Source organism: Eleutherodactylus coqui, chromosome 7 (assembly GCF_035609145.1).
Source record: "Eleutherodactylus coqui strain aEleCoq1 chromosome 7, aEleCoq1.hap1, whole genome shotgun sequence".
Lineage (NCBI taxonomy): Eukaryota > Metazoa > Chordata > Amphibia > Anura > Eleutherodactylidae > Eleutherodactylus > Eleutherodactylus coqui.
Genome location: NC_089843.1, coordinates 180,907,405 through 180,927,647, shown reverse-complemented (window position 1 = coordinate 180,927,647; position 20,243 = coordinate 180,907,405).

The following is a 20,243-nucleotide window of genomic DNA, read 5'->3' as shown; positions in this document are numbered from 1 at the left end:
TGATTCGCCCGGTTTCTGGAGAGGCTCGCCTGGCCTCTGGTAAAACTCGCCGGCCTCTGTAGAGACTCTCCCGGCCTCTGGAAAAACTCGCCTGGCCTCTGTAGAGACTCGCCCGGCCTCTGGAGAAACTCGCCTGGCCCCTGTAGAGACTTGCCCGACCCCTGTAGAGTCTTGCCCTGCCCGTGGAGAGACTCGCCCGGCCTCTGGTGAAACTCGCCCGACCTCTGTAGAGACTCGCCTGGCCTCTGTAGAGGCTCGCCCGGCCAATGTGGAGACTCGCCCGGCCTCTGGAGAATCTCGCCCGGCCTCTGTAGAGACTCACCCAGCAACTGTAGAGACTCGCCTGGCCTCTGTGGAGACTCGCCCGGCCTCTGGAGAAACTCGCCCAGCCTCTGGAGAGACTCGCCTTGCCCCTGTAGTGACTCGCCCGACCCCTGGAGAGACTCGCCTGGGATCTGGGGAGACTCGCTCGGCCTCTGGAGACACTCGCCCGGCCTCTGAAGAGACTCGCCCGGCCTCTAGAGAGACTCGCCTGGCCTCTGTAGAGACTCACCCGGCCTCTTGAGAGACTCGCCCGGCCTCTGTAGTAACTCGCCCGGCCTCTGGAGAAACTCGCCTTGCCCCTGTAGTGACTCGCCCGGCCCCTGGAGAGACTCGCCTGGGATCTGGGGAGACTCGCCCGGCCTCTGGAGAAACTCGCCCGGCCTCTGGAGAGACTCGCCCGGCCTCTAGAGAGACTCGCCTGGCCTCTGTAGAGACTCGCCCGGCCTCTGGAGAGACTCGCCTCGCCTCTGTAGAGACTCGGCCGACCTCTAAAGAGACTCGCCTGGCCTCTGTAGAGACTCGCCCGGCCTCTGGAGAAACTCGCCAGGCCTCTGTAGAGACTCGCCCGGCCTCTGGAGAAACTCGCCTTGCCCCTGTAGTGACTCGCCCGGCCCCTGGAGAGACTCGCCCGGGCTTTGGGGTGACTCGCCCGGCCTCTGGAGAGACTCGCCCGGCCTCTGTAGAGACTCACCCGGTCTCTGGAGAGGCTCGTCTAGCCTCTGGTAAAACTCGCCTGGCCTCTGTAGAGACTTGCCCGGCCTCTGGAGAAACTCGCCTGACCTCTGTAAAGACTCGCCCGGCCTCTGGAGAAACTCGCCTGGCCCCTGTAGAGACTTGCTCGGCCCCTGTAGAGACTTGCCCGGCCCATGGAGAGACTCGCCCGGCCTCTGGAGAGATTCACTTGGCCTCTGTAGAGACTCGCCCGGCCTCTTGAGAGACTCGCCCGGCCTCTGGAAAAACTCGCATGGCCCCTGTAGAGACTCGCCTGGCCCGTGGAGAGACTCGCCCGGCCTCTGGAGAGACTCGCTCGGCCCGTGAAGAGATTCGCCCGGCCTCTGGAGAGACTCGCCCGGTCTCTGGAGAGGCTCGCATGGCCTCTGGGAAAACTCGCCTGGCCTCTGTAGAGACTTGCCCGGCCTCTGGAGAAACTCGCCTGACCTCTGTAGAGACTCGCCAGGCCTCTGGAGAAACTCGCCTGGCCCCTGTAGAGACTTGCTCGGCCCCTGTAGAGACTTGCTCGGCCCGTGGAGAAACTCGCCCGGCCTCTAGTGAAACTCGCCAGACCTATGTAGAGACTCGCCTGGCCGCTGTAGAGACTCGCCCGGCCTCTGTGGAGACTCGCCTGGCCTCTGAAGAATCTCGCTCGGCCTCTGTAGAGACTCGCCCGGTCTCTGGAGAAGCTAGCCCGGCCTCTGGTAAAACTCGCCCGGCCTCTGTAGAGACTTGCCCGGCCTCTGGAGAAACTCGCCTGACCTCTGTAAAGACTCGCCCGGCCTCTGGAGAAACTCGCCTTGCGCCTGTAGAGACTTGCTCGGCCCCTGGAGAGACTTGCCCGGGATCTGGGGAGACTAATCCGGCCTCTGGAGAGACTCACTTGGCCTCTGGAGAGACTCGCCCGGACTCTGTAGAGACTCGCCCGGCCTCTAAAGAGACTCGCCTGGCCTCTGCAGAGACTCGCCCGGCCTCTGGAGAAACTCGCCTGGCCTCTGTAGAGACTCACCTGGCCTCTTGAGAGACTCGCCCGGCCTCTGGAGAAACTCGCCTTGCCCCTGTAGTGCCTCGCCCGGCCCCTGGAGAGACTCGCCTGGGATCTGGGGAGACTCGCCCGGCCTCTGGAGAAACTCGCCCGGCCTCTGAAGAGACTCGCCCGGCCTCTAGAGAGACTCGCCTGGCCTCTGTAGAGACTCGCCCGGCCTCTGGAGAGACTCGCCTTGCCTCTGTAGAGACTCGGCCGGCCTCTAAAGAGACTCGCCTGGCCTCTGTGGAGACTCGCCCGGCCTCTGGAGAAACTCGCCTGGCCTCTGTAGAGACTCGACGGGCCTCTGGAGAAACTCGCCTTGCCCCTATAGTGACTCGCCCGGCCTCTGGAGAGACTCGCCCGGGCTTTGGGGTGACTCGCCCGGCCTCTGGAGAGGCTCGCCCGGCCTCTTGTTAAACTCGCCCGGCCTCTGTAGAGACTCGCCCGGCCTCTGGAGAAACTCGCCTGACCTCTGTAAAGACTCGCCCGGCCTCTGGAGAAACTCGCCTTGCCCCTGTAGTGACTCGCCCGGCCCCTGGAGAGACTTGCCCGGGATCTGGGGAGACTCATCCGGCCTCGGGAGAGACTCACTTGGCCTCTGGAGAGACTCGCCCGGACTCTGTAGAGACTCGCTCGGCCTCTAAAGAGACTCGCCTGGCCTCTGTAGAGACTCGCCCGGCCTCTGGAGAAACTCGCCTGGCCTCTGTAGAGACTCACCCGGCCTCTTGAGAGACTCGACCGGCCTCTGGAGAAACTCGCCTTGCCCCTGTAGTGACTCGCCCGGCCCCTGGAGAGACTCGCCTGGGATCTGGGGAGACTCGCCCGGCCTCTGGAGAAACTCGCCCGGCCTCTGGAGAGACTCGCCCGGCCTCTAGAGAGACTCGCCTGGCCTCTGTAGAGACTCGCCCGGCATCTGGAGAGACTTGCCTCGCCTCTGTAGAGACTCGGCCGGCCTCTAAAGAGACTCGCCTGGCCTCTGTAGAGACTCGCCCGGCCTCTGGAGAAACTTGCCTTGCCCCTGTAGTGACTCGCCCGGCCCCTGGAGAGACTCGCCCGGGCTTTGGGGTGACTCACCCGGCCTCTGGAGAGACTCGCCCGGCCTCTGTAGAGACTCGCCTGGTCTCTGGAGAGGCTCGTCCGGCCTCTGGTAAAACTCGCCTGGCCTCTGTAGAGACTCGCCCGGCCTCTGGTAAAACTCGCCCGGCCTCTGTAGAGACTCGCCCGGCCTCTGGAGAAACTCGCCTGACCTCTGTAAAGACTCGCCCGGCCTCTGGAGAAACTCGCCTTGCCCCTGTAGTGACTCGCCCGGCCCCTGGAGAGACTTGCCCGGGATCTGGGGAGACTCATCCGGCCTCGGGAGAGACTCACTTGGCCTCTGGAGAGACTCGCCCGGACTCTGTAGAGACTCGCTCGGCCTCTAAAGAGACTCGCCTGGCCTCTGTAGAGACTCGCCCGGCCTCTGGAGAAACTCGCCTGGCCTCTGTAGAGACTCACCCGGCCTCTTGAGAGACTCGACTGACCTCTGGAGAAACTCGCCTTGCCCCTGTAGTGACTCGCCCGGCCCCTGGAGAGACTCGCCTGGGATCTGGGGAGACTCGCCCGGCCTCTGGAGAAACTCGCCCGGCCTCTGGAGAGACTCGCCCGGCCTCTAGAGAGACTCGCCTGGCCTCTGTAGAGACTCGCCCGGCATCTGGAGAGACTTGCCTCGCCTCTGTAGAGACTCGGCCGGCCTCTAAAGAGACTCGCCTGGCCTCTGTAGAGACTCGCCCGGCCTCTGGAGAAACTTGCCTTGCCCCTGTAGTGACTCGCCCGGCCCCTGGAGAGACTCGCCCGGGCTTTGGGGTGACTCACCCGGCCTCTGTAGAGACTCGCCTGGTCTCTGGAGAGGCTCGTCCGGCCTCTGGTAAAACTCGCCTGGCCTCTGTAGAGACTTGCCCGGCCTCTGGAGAAACTCGCCTGACCTCTGTAAAGACTCGCCCGGCCTCTGGAGAAACTCGCCTGGCCGCTGTAGAGACTTGCTCGGCCGCTGTAGAGACTTGCCCGGCCCGTGGAGAGACTCGCCCGGCCTCTGGTAAAACTCGCCAGACCTCTGTAGAGACTCGCCTGGCCTCTGTAGAGACTCGCCCGGCCTCTGTAGAGACTCACCTGGCCTCTGTAGAGACTCGCCCGGCCTCTGTAGAGACTCGCCTGGCCGCTGTAGAGACTTGCTCGGCCCCTGTAGAGACTTGCCCGGCCCGTGGAGAGACTCGCCCGGCCTCTGGTAAAACTCGCCAGACCTCTGTAGAGACTCGCCTGGCCTCTGTAGAGACTCGCCCGGCCTCTGTAGAGACTCGCCTTGCCCCTGTAGAGACTCGCCCGGCCTCTGTGGAGACTCGCCTGGCCTCTGAAGAATCTCGCTCGGCCTCTGTAGAGACTCGCCCGGTCTCTGGAGAAGCTAGCCCGGCCTCTGGTAAAACTCGCCCGGCCTCTGTAGAGACTTGCCCGGCCTCTGGAGAAACTCGCCTGACCTCTGTAAAGACTCGCCCGGCCTCTGGAGAAACTCGCCTTGCGCCTGTAGAGACTTGCTCGGCCCCTGGAGAGACTTGCCCGGGATCTGGGGAGACTAATCCGGCCTCTGGAGAGACTCACTTGGCCTCTGGAGAGACTCGCCCGGACTCTGTAGAGACTCGCCCGGCCTCTAAAGAGACTCGCCTGGCCTCTGCAGAGACTCGCCCGGCCTCTGGAGAAACTCGCCTGGCCTCTGTAGAGACTCACCTGGCCTCTTGAGAGACTCGCCCGGCCTCTGGAGAAACTCGCCTTGCCCCTGTAGTGCCTCGCCCGGCCCCTGGAGAGACTCGCCTGGGATCTGGGGAGACTCGCCCGGCCTCTGGAGAAACTCGCCCGGCCTCTGAAGAGACTCGCCCGGCCTCTAGAGAGACTCGCCTGGCCTCTGTAGAGACTCGCCCGGCCTCTGGAGAGACTCGCCTTGCCTCTGTAGAGACTCGGCCGGCCTCTAAAGAGACTCGCCTGGCCTCTGTGGAGACTCGCCCGGCCTCTGGAGAAACTCGCCTGGCCTCTGTAGAGACTCGACGGGCCTCTGGAGAAACTCGCCTTGCCCCTATAGTGACTCGCCCGGCCCCTGGAGAGACTCGCCCGGGCTTTGGGGTGACTCGCCCGGCCTCTGGAGAGGCTCGCCCGGCCTCTTGTTAAACTCGCCCGGCCTCTGTAGAGACTCGCCCGGCCTCTGGAGAAACTCGCCTGACCTCTGTAAAGACTCGCCCGGCCTCTGGAGAAACTCGCCTTGCCCCTGTAGTGACTCGCCCGGCCCCTGGAGAGACTTGCCCGGGATCTGGGGAGACTCATCCGGCCTCGGGAGAGACTCACTTGGCCTCTGGAGAGACTCGCCCGGACTCTGTAGAGACTCGCTCGGCCTCTAAAGAGACTCGCCTGGCCTCTGTAGAGACTCGCCCGGCCTCTGGAGAAACTCGCCTGGCCTCTGTAGAGACTCACCCGGCCTCTTGAGAGACTCGACCGGCCTCTGGAGAAACTCGCCTTGCCCCTGTAGTGACTCGCCCGGCCCCTGGAGAGACTCGCCTGGGATCTGGGGAGACTCGCCCGGCCTCTGGAGAAACTCGCCTGGCCTCTGGAGAGACTCGCCCGGCCTCTAGAGAGACTCGCCTGGCCTCTGTAGAGACTCGCCCGGCATCTGGAGAGACTTGCCTCGCCTCTGTAGAGACTCGGCCGGCCTCTAAAGAGACTCGCCTGGCCTCTGTAGAGACTCGCCCGGCCTCTGGAGAAACTTGCCTTGCCCCTGTAGTGACTCGCCCGGCCCCTGGAGAGACTCGCCCGGGCTTTGGGGTGACTCACCCGGCCTCTGGAGAGACTCGCCCGGCCTCTGTAGAGACTCGCCTGGTCTCTGGAGAGGCTCGTCCGGCCTCTGGTAAAACTCGCCTGGCCTCTGTAGAGACTCGCCCGGCCTCTGGTAAAACTCGCCCGGCCTCTGTAGAGACTCGCCCGGCCTCTGGAGAAACTCGCCTGACCTCTGTAAAGACTCGCCCGGCCTCTGGAGAAACTCGCCTTGCCCCTGTAGTGACTCGCCCGGCCCCTGGAGAGACTTGCCCGGGGTCTGGGGAGACTCATCCGGCCTCGGGAGAGACTCACTTGGCCTCTGGAGAGACTCGCCCGGACTCTGTAGAGACTCGCTCGGCCTCTAAAGAGACTCGCCTGGCCTCTGTAGAGACTCGCCCGGCCTCTGGAGAAACTCGCCTGGCCTCTGTAGAGACTCACCCGGCCTCTTGAGAGACTCGACTGGCCTCTGGAGAAACTCGCCTTGCCCCTGTAGTGACTCGCCCGGCCCCTGGAGAGACTCGCCTGGGATCTGGGGAGACTCGCCCGGCCTCTGGAGAAACTCGCCCGGCCTCTGGAGAGACTCGCCCGGCCTCTGGAGAATCTCGCCTGGCCCCTATACAGACTTGCCCGGCCTCTGGAGATACTCGCCTGGCCTCTGGAGAGAATCGCCTGGCCTCTGTAGAGACTCGCCCGGCCTCTGGAGAAAGTCGCCTGGCCCCTGTAGAGACTTGCCCGGCCCCTGTAGCGACTCGCCCGGCCTCTGTGGAGACTCGCCCGGCCTCTTGAGAGACTTGCCCGGCCTCTGGAGAGACTCGTCCGGCCCCTGGAGAATCTCGCCTTGCCCCTGTAGTGACTCGCCCGGCCCCTGGAGAGACTCGCTCGGGCTTTGGGGTGACTCGCCCAGTCTCTGGAGAGACTCGCCCGGCCTCTGGTAAAACTCGGCGGCCTCTGTAGAGACTCGCCTGGCCTCTGTAGAGACTCGTCCGGCCTCTGGAGAAACTCGCCTTGCCCCTGTAGTGACTCGCCCGACCCCTGGAGAGACTCGCGCGGGCTTTGGAGTGACTCGCCCGGTCTCTGGAGAGGCTCGCCCGGCCTCTGGTAAAACTCGCCGGCCTCTGTAGAGACTCGCCCGGCCTCTGGAAAAACTCGCCTGGCCTCTGTAGAGACTCGCCCGGCCTATTGAGAAACTCGCTTGGCCCCTGTAGAGACTTGCCCGACCCCTGTAGGGACTTGCCCTGCCCGTGGAGAGACTCGCCCGGCCTCTGGTGAAACTCGCCCGACCTCTGTAGAGACTCGCCTGGCCTCTGTAGAGACTCGCCCGGCCAATGTGGAGACTCGCCCGGCCTCTGGAGATTCTCGCCCGGCCTCTGTAGAGACTCACCCAGCATCTGTAGAGACTCGCCAGGCCTCTGGTGAGACTTGCCCGGCCTCAGGATAGACTCGCCCGGCCTCTGGAGAATCTCGCCTGGCCCCTATACAGACTTGCCCGGCCTCTGGAGAGACTCGCCTGGCCTCTGGAGAGAATCGCCTGGCCTCTGTAAAGACTCGCCCGGCCTCTGGAGAAAGTCGCCTGGCCCCTGTAGAGACTTGCCCGGCCCCTGTAGCGACTCACCCGGCCTCTGTGGAGACTCGCCCGGCCTCTTGAGAGACTTGCCCGGCCTCTGGAGAGACTCGTCCGGCCTCTGGAGAAACTCGCCTTGCCCCTGTAGTGACTCGCCCGGCCCCTGGAGAGACTCGCTCGGGCTTTGGGGTGACTCGCCCAGTCTCTGGAGAGACTCGCCCGGCCTCTTGTAAAACTCGCCGGCCTCTGTAGAGATTCGCCTTGCCCCTGTAGTGACTCGCCCGGCCCCTGGAGAGACTCGCTCGGTCTTTGGAGTGACTCGCCCGGTCTCTGGAGAGGCTCGCCCGGCCTCTGGTAAAACTCGCCGGCGTCTGTAGAGACTCGCCCGGCCTCTGGAAAAACTCGCCTGGCCTCTGTAGAGACTCGCCCGGCCTCTGGAGAAACTCGCCTGGCCCCTGTAGAGACTTGCCCGACCCCTGTAGAGACTTGCCCTGCCCGTGGAGAGACTCGCCCGGTCTCTGGTGAAACTCGCCCAACCTCTGTAGAGACTCGCCTGGCCTCTGTAGAGACTCTCCCGGCCAATGTGGAGACTCGCCCGGCCTCTGGAGAATCTCGCCTGGCCTCTGTAGAGACTCACCCAGCATCTGTAGAGACTCGCCTGGCCTCTGTGGAGACTCGCCCGGCCTCTGGAGAAACTCGCCTGGCCCTTGTAGAGACTTGTTCGGCCCCTGTAGAGACTTGCCCTGCCCATGGAGAGACTCACCCGGCCTCTGGTGAAACTCGCCCGACCTCTGTAGAGACTCGCCTGGCCTCTGTAGAGACTCGCCCGGCCAATGTGGAGACTCGCCCGGCCTCTGGAGAATCTCGCCCGGCCTCTGTAGAGACTCACCCAGCATCTGTAGAGACTCGCCTGGCCTCTGTGGAGACTCGCCCGGCCTCTGGAGAAACTCGCCTGGCCCCTGTAGAGACTTGTTCGGCCCCTGTAGAGACTTGCCCGGCCCGTGGAGAGACTCGCCCGGCCTCTGGTGAAACTCGCCATACCTCTGTAGAGACTCGCCTGGCCTCTGTAGAGACTCGCCCGGCCTCTGTGGAGACTCGCCTGGCCTCTGGAGAATCTCGCTCGGCTTCTGTAGAGACTCACCCAGCATCTGTAGAGACTCGCCTGGCCTCTGTGGAGGCTCGCCCGGCCTCTGGAGAGACTCACTCAGCCTCTGGAGAGACTCGCCCGGCCTCTGGAGAAACTCGCCTTGCCCCTGTAGTGTCTCGCCCGGCCCCTGGAGAGACTTGCCCGGGATCTGGGGAGACTCATCCGGCCTCTGGAGAGACTCACTTGGCCTCTGGAAAGACTCGCCCGGACTCTGTAGAGACTCGCCCGGCCTCTAAAGAGACTTGCCTGGCCTCTGTAGAGACTCGACCGGCCTCTGGAGAAACTCGCCTGGCCTCTGTAGAGACTCGCCCAGCCTCTTGAGAGACTCGCCTGGCCTCTGGAAAAACTCGCCTGGCCCCTATACAGACTTGCCCGGCCTCTGGAGAGACTCGCCTGGCCTCTGGAGAGAATCGCCTGGCCTCTGTAGAGACTCGCCCGGCCTCTGGAGAAAGTCGCCTGGCCCCTGTAGAGACTTGCCCGGCCCCTGTAGCGACTCGCCCGGCCTCTGTGGAGACTCGCCCGGCCTCTTGAGAGACTTGCCCAGCCTCTGGAGAGACTCGTCCGGCCTCTGGAGAAACTCGCCTTGCCCCTGTAGTGACTCGCCCGGCCCCTGGAGAGACTCGCTCGGGCTTTGGAGTGACTCGCCCGGTCTCTGGAGAGGCTCGCCCGGCCTCTGGTAAAACTCGCCGGCCTCTGGAAAAACTCGCCTGGCCTCTGTAGAGACTCGCCCGGCCTCTGGAGAAACTCGCCTGGCCCCTGTAGAGACTTGCCCGAGCCCTGTAGAGACTTGCCCTGCCCGTGGAGAGACTCGCCCGGCCTCTGGTGAAACTCGCCCGACCTCTGTAGAGACTCGCCTGGCCTCTGTAGAGACTCGCCCGGCCAATGTGGAGACTCGCCCCGGCCTCTGGAGAATCTCGCCCGGCCTTTGTAGAGACTCACCCAGCATCTGTAGAGACTCGCCTGGCCTCTGTGGAGACTCGCCCGGCCTCTGGAGAAACTCGCCAGGCCCCTGTAGAGACTTGTTCGGCCCCTGTAGAGACTTGCCTGGCCCGTGAAGAGACTCGCCCGACCTCTGGTGAAACTCGCCAGACCTCTGTAGAGACTCGCCTTGCCTCTGTAGAGACTCGCCCGGTCTCTGTGGAGACTCGCCTGGCCTCTGGAGAATCTCGCTCGGCCTCTTGAGAGACTCGCCCGGCCTCTGGAAAAACTCGCCTGGCCCATGTAGAGACTCGCCTGGCCCGTGGAGAGACTCGCTCGGCCCTTGAAGAGATTCGCCCGGCCTCTAGTGAGACAAACCAGGCCTCTGGAGAGACTTGCCCGGCCTCTGGAGAGACTCGCTCGGCCTCTGGAGAGACTCGCTCGGCTTCTGGATAGACTCGCCCGGCCCATGGAGAGACTCACCCCGCCTCTGGAGTGACACGCCAGGCCTCTGGTAAGACTTGCCCAGCCTCTGGAGAGACTCGCCCGGCCTCTGGAGAATCTCGCCTGGCCCCTATACAGACTTGCCCGGCCTCTGGAGAGACTCGCCTGGCCTCTGGAGAGAATCGCCTGGCCTCTGTAAAGACTCGCCCGGCCTCTGGAGAAAGTCGCCTGGCCCCTGTAGAGACTTGCCCGGCCCCTGTAGCGACTCACCCGGCCTCTGTGGAGACTCGCCCGGCCTCTTGAGAGACTTGCCCGGCCTCTGGAGAGACTCGTCCGGCCTCTGGAGAAACTCGCCTTGCCCCTGTAGTGACTCGCCCGGCCCCTGGAGAGACTCGCTCGGGCTTTGGGGTGACTCGCCCAGTCTCTGGAGAGACTCGCCCGGCCTCTTGTAAAACTCGCCGGCCTCTGTAGAGATTCGCCTTGCCCCTGTAGTGACTCGCCCGGCCCCTGGAGAGACTCGCTCGGGCTTTGGATTGACTCGCCCGGTCTCTGGAGAGGCTCGCCCGGCCTCTGGTAAAACTCGCCGGCGTCTGTAGAGACTCGCCCGGCCTCTGGAAAAACTCGCCTGGCCTCTGTAGAGACTCGCCCGGCCTCTGGAGAAACTCGCCTGGCCCCTGTAGAGACTTGCCCGACCCCTGTAGAGACTTGCCCTGCCCGTGGAGAGACTCGCCCGGTCTCTGGTGAAACTCGCCCAACCTCTGTAGAGACTCGCCTGGCCTCTGTAGAGACTCTCCCGGCCAATGTGGAGACTCGCCTGGCCTCTGTAGAGACTCACCCAGCATCTGTAGAGACTCGCCTGGCCTCTGTGGAGACTCGCCCGGCCTCTGGAGAAACTCGCCTGGCCCTTGTAGAGACTTGTTCGGCCCCTGTAGAGACTTGCCCTGCCCGTGGAGAGACTCACCCGGCCTCTGGTGAAACTCGCCCGACCTCTGTAGAGACTTGCCTGGCCTCTGTAGAGACTCGCCCGGCCAATGTGGAGACTCGCCCGGCCTCTGAAGAATCTCGCCCGGCCTCTGTAGAGACTCACCCAGCATCTGTAGAGACTCGCCTGGCCTCTGTGGAGACTCGCCCGGCCTCTGGAGAAACTCGCCTGGCCCCTGTAGAGACTTGTTCGGCCCCTGTAGAGACTTGCCCGGCCCGTGGAGAGATTCGCCCGGCCTCTGGTGAAACTCGCCATACCTCTGTAGAGACTCGCCTGGCCTCTGTAGAGACTCGCCCGGTCTCTGTGGAGACTCGCCTGGCCTCTGGAGAATCTCGCTCGGCCTCTTGAGAGACTCGCCCGGCCTCTGGAAAAACTCGCCTGGCCCATGTAGAGACTCGCCTGGCCCGTGGAGAGACTCGCTCGGCCCTTGAAGAGATTCGCCCGGCCTCTAGTGAGACAAACCAGGCCTCTGGAGAGACTTGCCCGGCCTCTGGAGAGACTCGCTCGGCCTCTGGAGAGACTCGCTCGGCTTCTGGATAGACTCGCCCGGCCCATGGAGAGACTCACCCCGCCTCTGGAGTGACACGCCAGGCCTCTGGTAAGACTTGCCCAGCCTCTGGAGAGACTCGCCCGGCCTCTGGAGAATCTCGCCTGGCCCCTATACAGACTTGCCCGGCCTCTGGAGAGACTCGCCTGGCCTCTGGAGAGAATCGCCTGGCCTCTGTAAAGACTCGCCCGGCCTCTGGAGAAAGTCGCCTGGCCCCTGTAGAGACTTGCCCGGCCCCTGTAGCGACTCACCCGGCCTCTGTGGAGACTCGCCCGGCCTCTTGAGAGACTTGCCCGGCCTCTGGAGAGACTCGTCCGGCCTCTGGAGAAACTCGCCTTGCCCCTGTAGTGACTCGCCCGGCCCCTGGAGAGACTCGCTCGGGCTTTGGGGTGACTCGCCCAGTCTCTGGAGAGACTCGCCCGGCCTCTTGTAAAACTCGCCGGCCTCTGTAGAGATTCGCCTTGCCCCTGTAGTGACTCGCCCGGCCCCTGGAGAGACTCGCTCGGGCTTTGGATTGACTCGCCCGGTCTCTGGAGAGGCTCGCCCGGCCTCTGGTAAAACTCGCCGGCGTCTGTAGAGACTCGCCCGGCCTCTGGAAAAACTCGCCTGGCCTCTGTAGAGACTCGCCCGGCCTCTGGAGAAACTCGCCTGGCCCCTGTAGAGACTTGCCCGACCCCTGTAGAGACTTGCCCTGCCCGTGGAGAGACTCGCCCGGTCTCTGGTGAAACTCGCCCAACCTCTGTAGAGACTCGCCTGGCCTCTGTAGAGACTCTCCCGGCCAATGTGGAGACTCGCCCGGCCTCTGGAGAATCTCGCCTGGCCTCTGTAGAGACTCACCCAGCATCTGTAGAGACTCGCCTGGCCTCTGTGGAGACTCGCCCGGCCTCTGGAGAAACTCGCCTGGCCCTTGTAGAGACTTGTTCGGCCCCTGTAGAGACTTGCCCTGCCCGTGGAGAGACTCACCCGGCCTCTGGTGAAACTCGCCCGACCTCTGTAGAGACTTGCCTGGCCTCTGTAGAGACTCGCCCGGCCAATGTGGAGACTCGCCCGGCCTCTGGAGAATCTCGCCCGGCCTCTGTAGAGACTCACCCAGCATCTGTAGAGACTCGCCTGGCCTCTGTGGAGACTCGCCCGGCCTCTGGAGAAACTCGCCTGGCCCCTGTAGAGACTTGTTCGGCCCCTGTAGAGACTTGCCCGGCCCGTGGAGAGATTCGCCCGGCCTCTGGTGAAACTCGCCATACCTCTGTAGAGACTCGCCTGGCCTCTGTAGAGACTCGCCCGGCCTCTGTGGAGACTCGCCTGGCCTCTGGAGAATCTCGCTCGGCTTCTGTAGAGACTCACCCAGCATCTGTAGAGACTCGCCTGGCCTCTGTGGAGGCTCGCCCGGCCTCTGGAGAGACTCACTCAGCCTCTGGAGAGACTCGCCCGGCCTCTGGAGAAACTCGCCTTGCCCCTGTAGTGTCTCGCCCGGCCCCTGGAGAGACTTGCCCGGGATCTGGGGAGACTCATCCGGCCTCTGGAGAGACTCACTTGGCCTCTGGAAAGACTCACCCGGACTCTGTAGAGACTCGCCCGGCCTCTAAAGAGACTTGCCTGGCCTCTGTAGAGACTTGCCCGGCCTCTGGAGAAACTCGCCTGGCCTCTGTAGAGACTCGCCCAGCCTCTTGAGAGACTCGCCCGGCCTCTGGAAAAACTCGCCTGGCGCCTATACAGACTTGCCCGGCCTCTGGAGAGACTCGCCTGGCCTCTGGAGAGAATCGCCTGGCCTCTGTAGAGACTCGCCCGGCCTCTGGAGAAAGTCGCCTGGCCCCTGTAGAGACTTGCCCGGCCTCTGGAGAAACTCGCCTGGCCCCTGTAGAGACTTGCCCGAGCCCTGTAGAGACTTGCCCTGCCCGTGGAGAGACTCGCCCGGCCTCTGGTGAAACTCGCCCGACCTCTGTAGAGACTCGCCTGGCCTCTGTAGAGACTCGCCTGGCCTCTGTGGAGACTCGCCCGGCCTCTGGTGAAACTCGCCATACCTCTGTAGAGACTCGCCTGGCCTCTGTAGAGACTCGCCCGGCCTCTGTGGAGACTCGCCTGGCCTCTGGAGAATCTCGCTCGGCTTCTGTAGAGACTCACCCAGCATCTGTAGAGACTCGCCTGGCCTCTGTGGAGGCTCGCCCGGCCTCTGGAGAGACTCACTCAGCCTCTGGAGAGACTCGCCCGGCCTCTGGAGAAACTCGCCTTGCCCCTGTAGTGTCTCGCCCGGCCCCTGGAGAGACTTGCCCGGGATCTGGGGAGACTCATCCGGCCTCTGGAGAGACTCACTTGGCCTCTGGAAAGACTCACCCGGACTCTGTAGAGACTCGCCCGGCCTCTAAAGAGACTTGCCTGGCCTCTGTAGAGACTTGCCCGGCCTCTGGAGAAACTCGCCTGGCCTCTGTAGAGACTCGCCCAGCCTCTTGAGAGACTCGCCCGGCCTCTGGAAAAACTCGCCTGGCGCCTATACAGACTTGCCCGGCCTCTGGAGAGACTCGCCTGGCCTCTGGAGAGAATCGCCTGGCCTCTGTAGAGACTCGCCCGGCCTCTGGAGAAAGTCGCCTGGCCCCTGTAGAGACTTGCCCGGCCTCTGGAGAAACTCGCCTGGCCCCTGTAGAGACTTGCCCGAGCCCTGTAGAGACTTGCCCTGCCCGTGGAGAGACTCGCCCGGCCTCTGGTGAAACTCGCCCGACCTCTGTAGAGACTCGCCTGGCCTCTGTAGAGACTCGCCTGGCCTCTGTGGAGACTCGCCCGGCCTCTGGAGAAACTCGCCCAGCCTCTGGAGAGACTCGCCTTGCCCCTGTAGTGACTCGCCCGACCCCTGGAGAGACTCGCCTGGGATCTGGGGAGACTCGCTCGGCCTCTGGAGACACTCGCCCGGCCTCTGAAGAGACTCGCCCGGCCTCTAGAGAGACTCGCCTGGCCTCTGTAGAGACTCACCCGGCCTCTTGAGAGACTCGCCCGGCCTCTGTAGTAACTCGCCCGGCCTCTGGAGAAACTCGCCTTGCCCCTGTAGTGACTCGCCCGGCCCCTGGAGAGACTCGCCTGGGATCTGGGGAGACTCGCCCGGCCTCTGGAGAAACTCGCCCGGCCTCTGGAGAGACTCGCCCGGCCTCTAGAGAGACTCGCCTGGCCTCTGTAGAGACTCGCCCGACCTCTGGAGAGACTCGCCTCGCCTCTGTAGAGACTCGGCCGGCCTCTAAAGAGACTCGCCTGGCCTCTGTAGAGACTCGCCCGGCCTCTGGAGAAACTCGCCAGGCCTCTGTAGAGACTCGCCCGGCCTCTGGAGAAACTCGCCTTGCCCCTGTAGTGACTCGCCCGGCCCCTGGAGAGACTCGCCCGGGCTTTGGGGTGACTCGCCCGGCCTCTGGAGAGACTCGCCCGGCCTCTGTAGAGACTCACCCGGTCTCTGGAGAGGCTCGTCTGGCCTCTGGTAAAACTCGCCTGGCCTCTGTAGAGACTTGCCCGGCCTCTGGAGAAACTCGCCTGACCTCTGTAAAGACTCGCCCGGCCTCTGGAGAAACTCGCCTGGCCCCTGTAGAGACTTGCTCGGCCCCTGTAGAGACTTGCCCGGCCCATGGAGAGACTCGCCCGGCCTCTGGAGAGATTCACTTGGCCTCTGTAGAGGCTCGCCCGGCCTCTTGAGAGACTCGCCCGGCCTCTGGAAAAACTCGCATGGCCCCTGTAGAGACTCGCCTGGCCCGTGGAGAGACTCGCCCGGCCTCTGGAGAGACTCGCTCGGCCCATGAAGAGATTCGCCCGGCCTCTGGAGAGACTCGCCCGGTCTCTGGAGAGGCTCGCATGGCCTCTGGGAAAACTCGCCTGGCCTCTGTAGAGACTTGCCCGGCCTCTGGAGAAACTCGCCTGACCTCTGTAGAGACTCGCCCGGCCTCTGGAGAAACTCGCCTGGCCCCTGTAAAGACTTGCTCGGCCCCTGTAGAGACTTGCTCGGCCCGTGGAGAAACTCGCCCGGCCTCTGGTGAAACTCGCCAGACCTATGTAGAGACTCGCCTGGCCGCTGTAGAGACTCGCCCGGCCTCTGTGGAGACTCGCCTGGCCTCTGAAGAATCTCGCTCGGCCTCTGTAGAGACTCGCCCGGTCTCTGGAGAAGCTAGCCCGGCCTCTGGTAAAACTCGCCCGGCCTCTGTAGAGACTTGCCCGGCCTCTGGAGAAACTCGCCTGACCTCTGTAAAGACTCGCCCGGCCTCTGGAGAAACTCGCCTTGCGCCTGTAGAGACTTGCTCGGCCCCTGGAGAGACTTGCCCGGGATCTGGGGAGACTAATCCGGCCTCTGGAGAGACTCACTTGGCCTCTGGAGAGACTCGCCCGGACTCTGTAGAGACTCGCCCGGCCTCTAAAGAGACTCGCCTGCCCTCTGCAGAGACTCGCCCGGCCTCTGGAGAAACTCGCCTGGCCTCTGTAGAGACTCACCTGGCCTCTTGAGAGACTCGCCCGGCCTCTGGAGAAACTCGCCTTGCCCCTGTAGTGCCTCGCCCGGCCCCTGGAGAGACTCGCCTGGGATCTGGGGAGACTCGCCCGGCCTCTGGAGAAACTCGCCCGGCCTCTGAAGAGACTCGCTCGGCCTCTAGAGAGACTCGCCTGGCCTCTGTAGAGACTCGCCCGGCCTCTGGAGAGACTCGCCTTGCCTCTGTAGAGACTCGGCCGGCCTCTAAAGAGACTCGCCTGGCCTCTGTAGAGACTCGCCCGGCCTCTGGAGAAACTCGCCTGGCCTCTGTAGAGACTCGCCCGGGCCTCTGGAGAAACTCGCCTTGCCCCTATAGTGACTCGCCCGGCCCCTGGAGAGACTCGCCCGGGCTTTGGGGTGACTCGCCCGGCCTCTGGAGAGGCTCGCCCGGCCTCTGGTAAAACTCGCCCGGCCTCTGTAGAGACTCGCCCGGCCTCTGGAGAAACTCGCCTGACCTCTGTAAAGACTCGCCCGGCCTCTGGAGAAACTCGCCTTGCCCCTGTAGTGACTCGCCCGGCCCCTGGAGAGACTTGCCCGGGATCTGGGGAGACTCATCCGGCCTCGGGAGAGACTCACTTGGCCTCTGGAGAGACTCGCCCGGACTCTGTAGAGACTCGCTCGGCCTCTAAAGAGACTCGCCTGGCCTCTGTAGAGACTCGCCCGGCCTCTGGAGAAACTCGCCTGACCTCTGTAAAGACTCGCCCGGCCTCTGGAGAAACTCGCCTGGCCGCTGTAGAGACTTGCTCGGCCCCTGTAGAGACTTGCCCGGCCCGTGGAGAGACTCGCCCGGCCTCTGGTAAAACTCGCCAGACCTCTGTTGAGAATCGCCTGGCCTCTGTAGAGAGTCGCCCGGCCTCTGTAGAGACTCGCCTGGCCTCTGTAGAGACTCGCCCAGTCTCTGGAGAGACTCGCCCGGCCTCTTGTAAAACTCGCCGTCCTCTGTAGAGATTCGCCTGGCCTCTGTAGAGACTCGCCCGGCCTCTGGAGAAACTCGCCTTGCCCCTGTAGTGACTCGCCCGGCCCCTGGAGAGACTCGCTCGGGCTTTGGAGTGACTCGCCCGGCCAATGTGGAGACTCGCCCGGCCTCTGGAGAATCTCGCCTGGCCTCTGTAGAGACTCACCCAGCATCTGTAGAGACTCGCCTGGCCTCTGTGGAGACTCGCCCGGCCTCTGGAGAAACTCGCCTGGCCCCTGTAGAGACTTGTTCGGCCCCTGTAGAGACTTGCCCTGCCCGTGGAGAGACTCACCCGGCCTCTGGAGAATCTCGCTCGGCTTCTGTAGAGACTCACCCAGCATCTGTAGAGACTCGCCTGGCCTCTGTGGAGGCTCGCCCGGCCTCTGGAGAGACTCACTCAGCCTCTGGAGAGACTCGCCCGGCCTCTGGAGAAACTCGCCTGGCCTCTGTAGAGACTCGCCCAGCCTCTTGAGAGACTCGCCCGGCCTCTGGAAAAACTCGCCTGGCGCCTATACAGACTTGCCCGGCCTCTGGAGAGACTCGCCTGGCCTCTGGAGAGAATCGCCTGGCCTCTGTAGAGACTCGCCCGGCCTCTGGAGAAAGTCGCCTGGCCCCTGTAGAGACTTGCCCGGCCCCTGTAGCGACTCGCCCGGCCTCTGTGGAGACTCGCCCGGCTACTTGAGAGACTTGCCCAGCCTCTGGAGAGACTCGTCCGGCCTCTGGAGAAACTCGCCTTGCCCCTGTAGTGACTCGCCCGGCCACTGGAGAGACTCGCTCGGGCTTTGGAGTGACTCGCCCGGTCTCTGGAGAGGCTCGCCCGGCCTCTGGTAAAACTCGCCGGCCTCTGGAAAAACTCGCCTGGCCTCTGTAGAGACTCGCCCGGCCTCTGGAGAAACTCGCCTGGCCCCTGTAGAGACTTGCCCGAGCCCTGTAGAGACTTGCCCTGCCCGTGGAGAGACTCGCCCGGCCTCTGGTGAAACTCGCCCGACCTCTGTAGAGACTCGCCTGGCCTCTGTAGAGACTCGCCCGGCCAATGTGGAGACTCGCCCGGCCTCTGGAGAATCTCGCCCGGCCTTTGTAGAGACTCACCCAGCATCTGTAGAGACTCGCCTGGCCTCTGTGGAGACTCGCCTGGCCTCTGGAGAAACTCGCCAGGCCCCTGTAGAGACTTGTTCGGCCCCTGTAGAGACTTGCCCGGCCCGTGAAGAGACTCGCCCGACCTCTGGTGAAACTCGCCAGACGTCTGTCGAGACTCGCCTTGCCTCTGTAGAGACTCGCCCGGTCTCTGTGGAGACTCGCCTGGCCTCTGGAGAATCTCGCTCGGCCTCTTGAGAGACTCGCCCGGCCTCTGGAAAAACTCGCCTGGCCCATGTAGAGACTCGCCTGGCCCGTGGAGAGACTCGCCCGGCCTCTGGAGAGACTCGCTCGGCCCTTGAAGAGATTCGCCCGGCCTCTAGTGAGACAAACCAGGCCTCTGGAGAGACTTGGCCGGCCTCTGGAGAGACTCGCTCGGCCTCTGGAGAGACTCGCTCGGCTTCTGGATAGACTCGCCCGGCCCATGGAGAGACTCACCCCGCCTCTGGAGTGACACGCCAGGCCTCTGGTAAGACTTGCCCGGCCTCTGGAGAGACTCGCCCGGCCTCTGGAGAATCTCGCCTGGCCCCTATACAGACTTGCCCGGCCTCTGGAGAGACTCGCCTGGCCTCTGGAGAGAATCGCCTGGCCTCTGTAAAGACTCGCCCGGCCTCTGGAGAAAGTCGCCTGGCCCCTGTAGAGACTTGCCCGGCCCCTGTAGCGACTCACCCGGCCTCTGTGGAGACTCGCCCGGCCTCTTGAGAGACTTGCCCGGCCTCTGGAGAGACTCGTCCGGCCTCTGGAGAAACTCGCCTTGCCCCTGTAGTGACTCGCCCGGCCCCTGGAGAGACTCGCTCGGGCTTTGGGGTGACTCGCCCAGTCTCTGGAGAGACTCGCCCGGCCTCTTGTAAAACTCGCCGGCCTCTGTAGAGATTCGCCTTGCCCCTGTAGTGACTCGCCCGGCCCCTGGAGAGACTCGCTCGGTCTTTGGAGTGACTCGCCCGGTCTCTAGAGAGGCTCGCCCGGCCTCTGGTAAAACTCGCCGGCGTCTGTAGAGACTCGCCCGGCCTCTGGAAAAACTCGCCTGGCCTCTGTAGAGACTCGCCCGGCCTCTGGAGAAACTCGCCTGGCCCCTGTAGAGACTTGCCCGACCCCTGTAGAGACTTGCCCTGCCCGTGGAGAGACTCGCCCGGTCTCTGGTGAAACTCGCCCAACCTCTGTAGAGACTCGCCTGGCCTCTGTAGAGACTCTCCCGGCCAATGTGGAGACTCGCCCGGCCTCTGGAGAATCTCGCCTGGCCTCTGTAGAGACTCACCCAGCATCTGTAGAGACTCGCCTGGCCTCTGTGGAGACTCGCCCGGCCTCTGGAGAAACTCGCCTGGCCCTTGTAGAGACTTGTTCGGCCCCTGTAGAGACTTGCCCTGCCCGTGGAAAGACTCGCCCGGCCTCTGGTGAAACTCGCCATACCTCTGTAGAGACTCGCCTGGCCTCTGTAGAGACTCGCCCGGCCTCTGTGGAGACTCGCCTGGCCTCTGGAGAATCTCGCTCGGCTTCTGTAGAGACTCACCCAGCATCTGTAGAGACTCGCCTGGCCTCTGTGGAGGCTCGCCCGGCCTCTGGAGAGACTCACTCAGCCTCTGGAGAGACTCGCCCGGCCTCTGGAGAAACTCGCCTTGCCCCTGTAGTGTCTCGCCCGGCCCCTGGAGAGACTTGCCCGGGATCTGGGGAGACTCATCCGGCCTCTGGAGAGACTCACTTGGCCTCTGGAAAGACTCGCCCGGACTCTGTAGAGACTCGCCCGGCCTCTAAAGAGACTTGCCTGGCCTCTGTAGAGACTCGACCGGCCTCTGGAGAAACTCGCCTGGCCTCTGTAGAGACTCGCCCAGCCTCTTGAGAGACTCGCCTGGCCTCTGGAAAAACTCGCCTGGCCCCTATACAGACTTGCCCGGCCTCTGGAGAGACTCGCCTGGCCTCTGGAGAGAATCGCCTGGCCTCTGTAGAGACTCGCCCGGCCTCTGGAGAAAGTCGCCTGGCCCCTGTAGAGACTTGCCCGGCCCCTGTAGCGACTCGCCCGGCCTCTGTGGAGACTCGCCCGGCCTCTTGAGAGACTTGCCCAGCCTCTGGAGAGACTCGTCCGGCCTCTGGAGAAACTCGCCTTGCCCCTGTAGTGACTCGCCCGGCCCCTGGAGAGACTCGCTCGGGCTTTGGAGTGACTCGCCCGGTCTCTGGAGAGGCTCGCCCG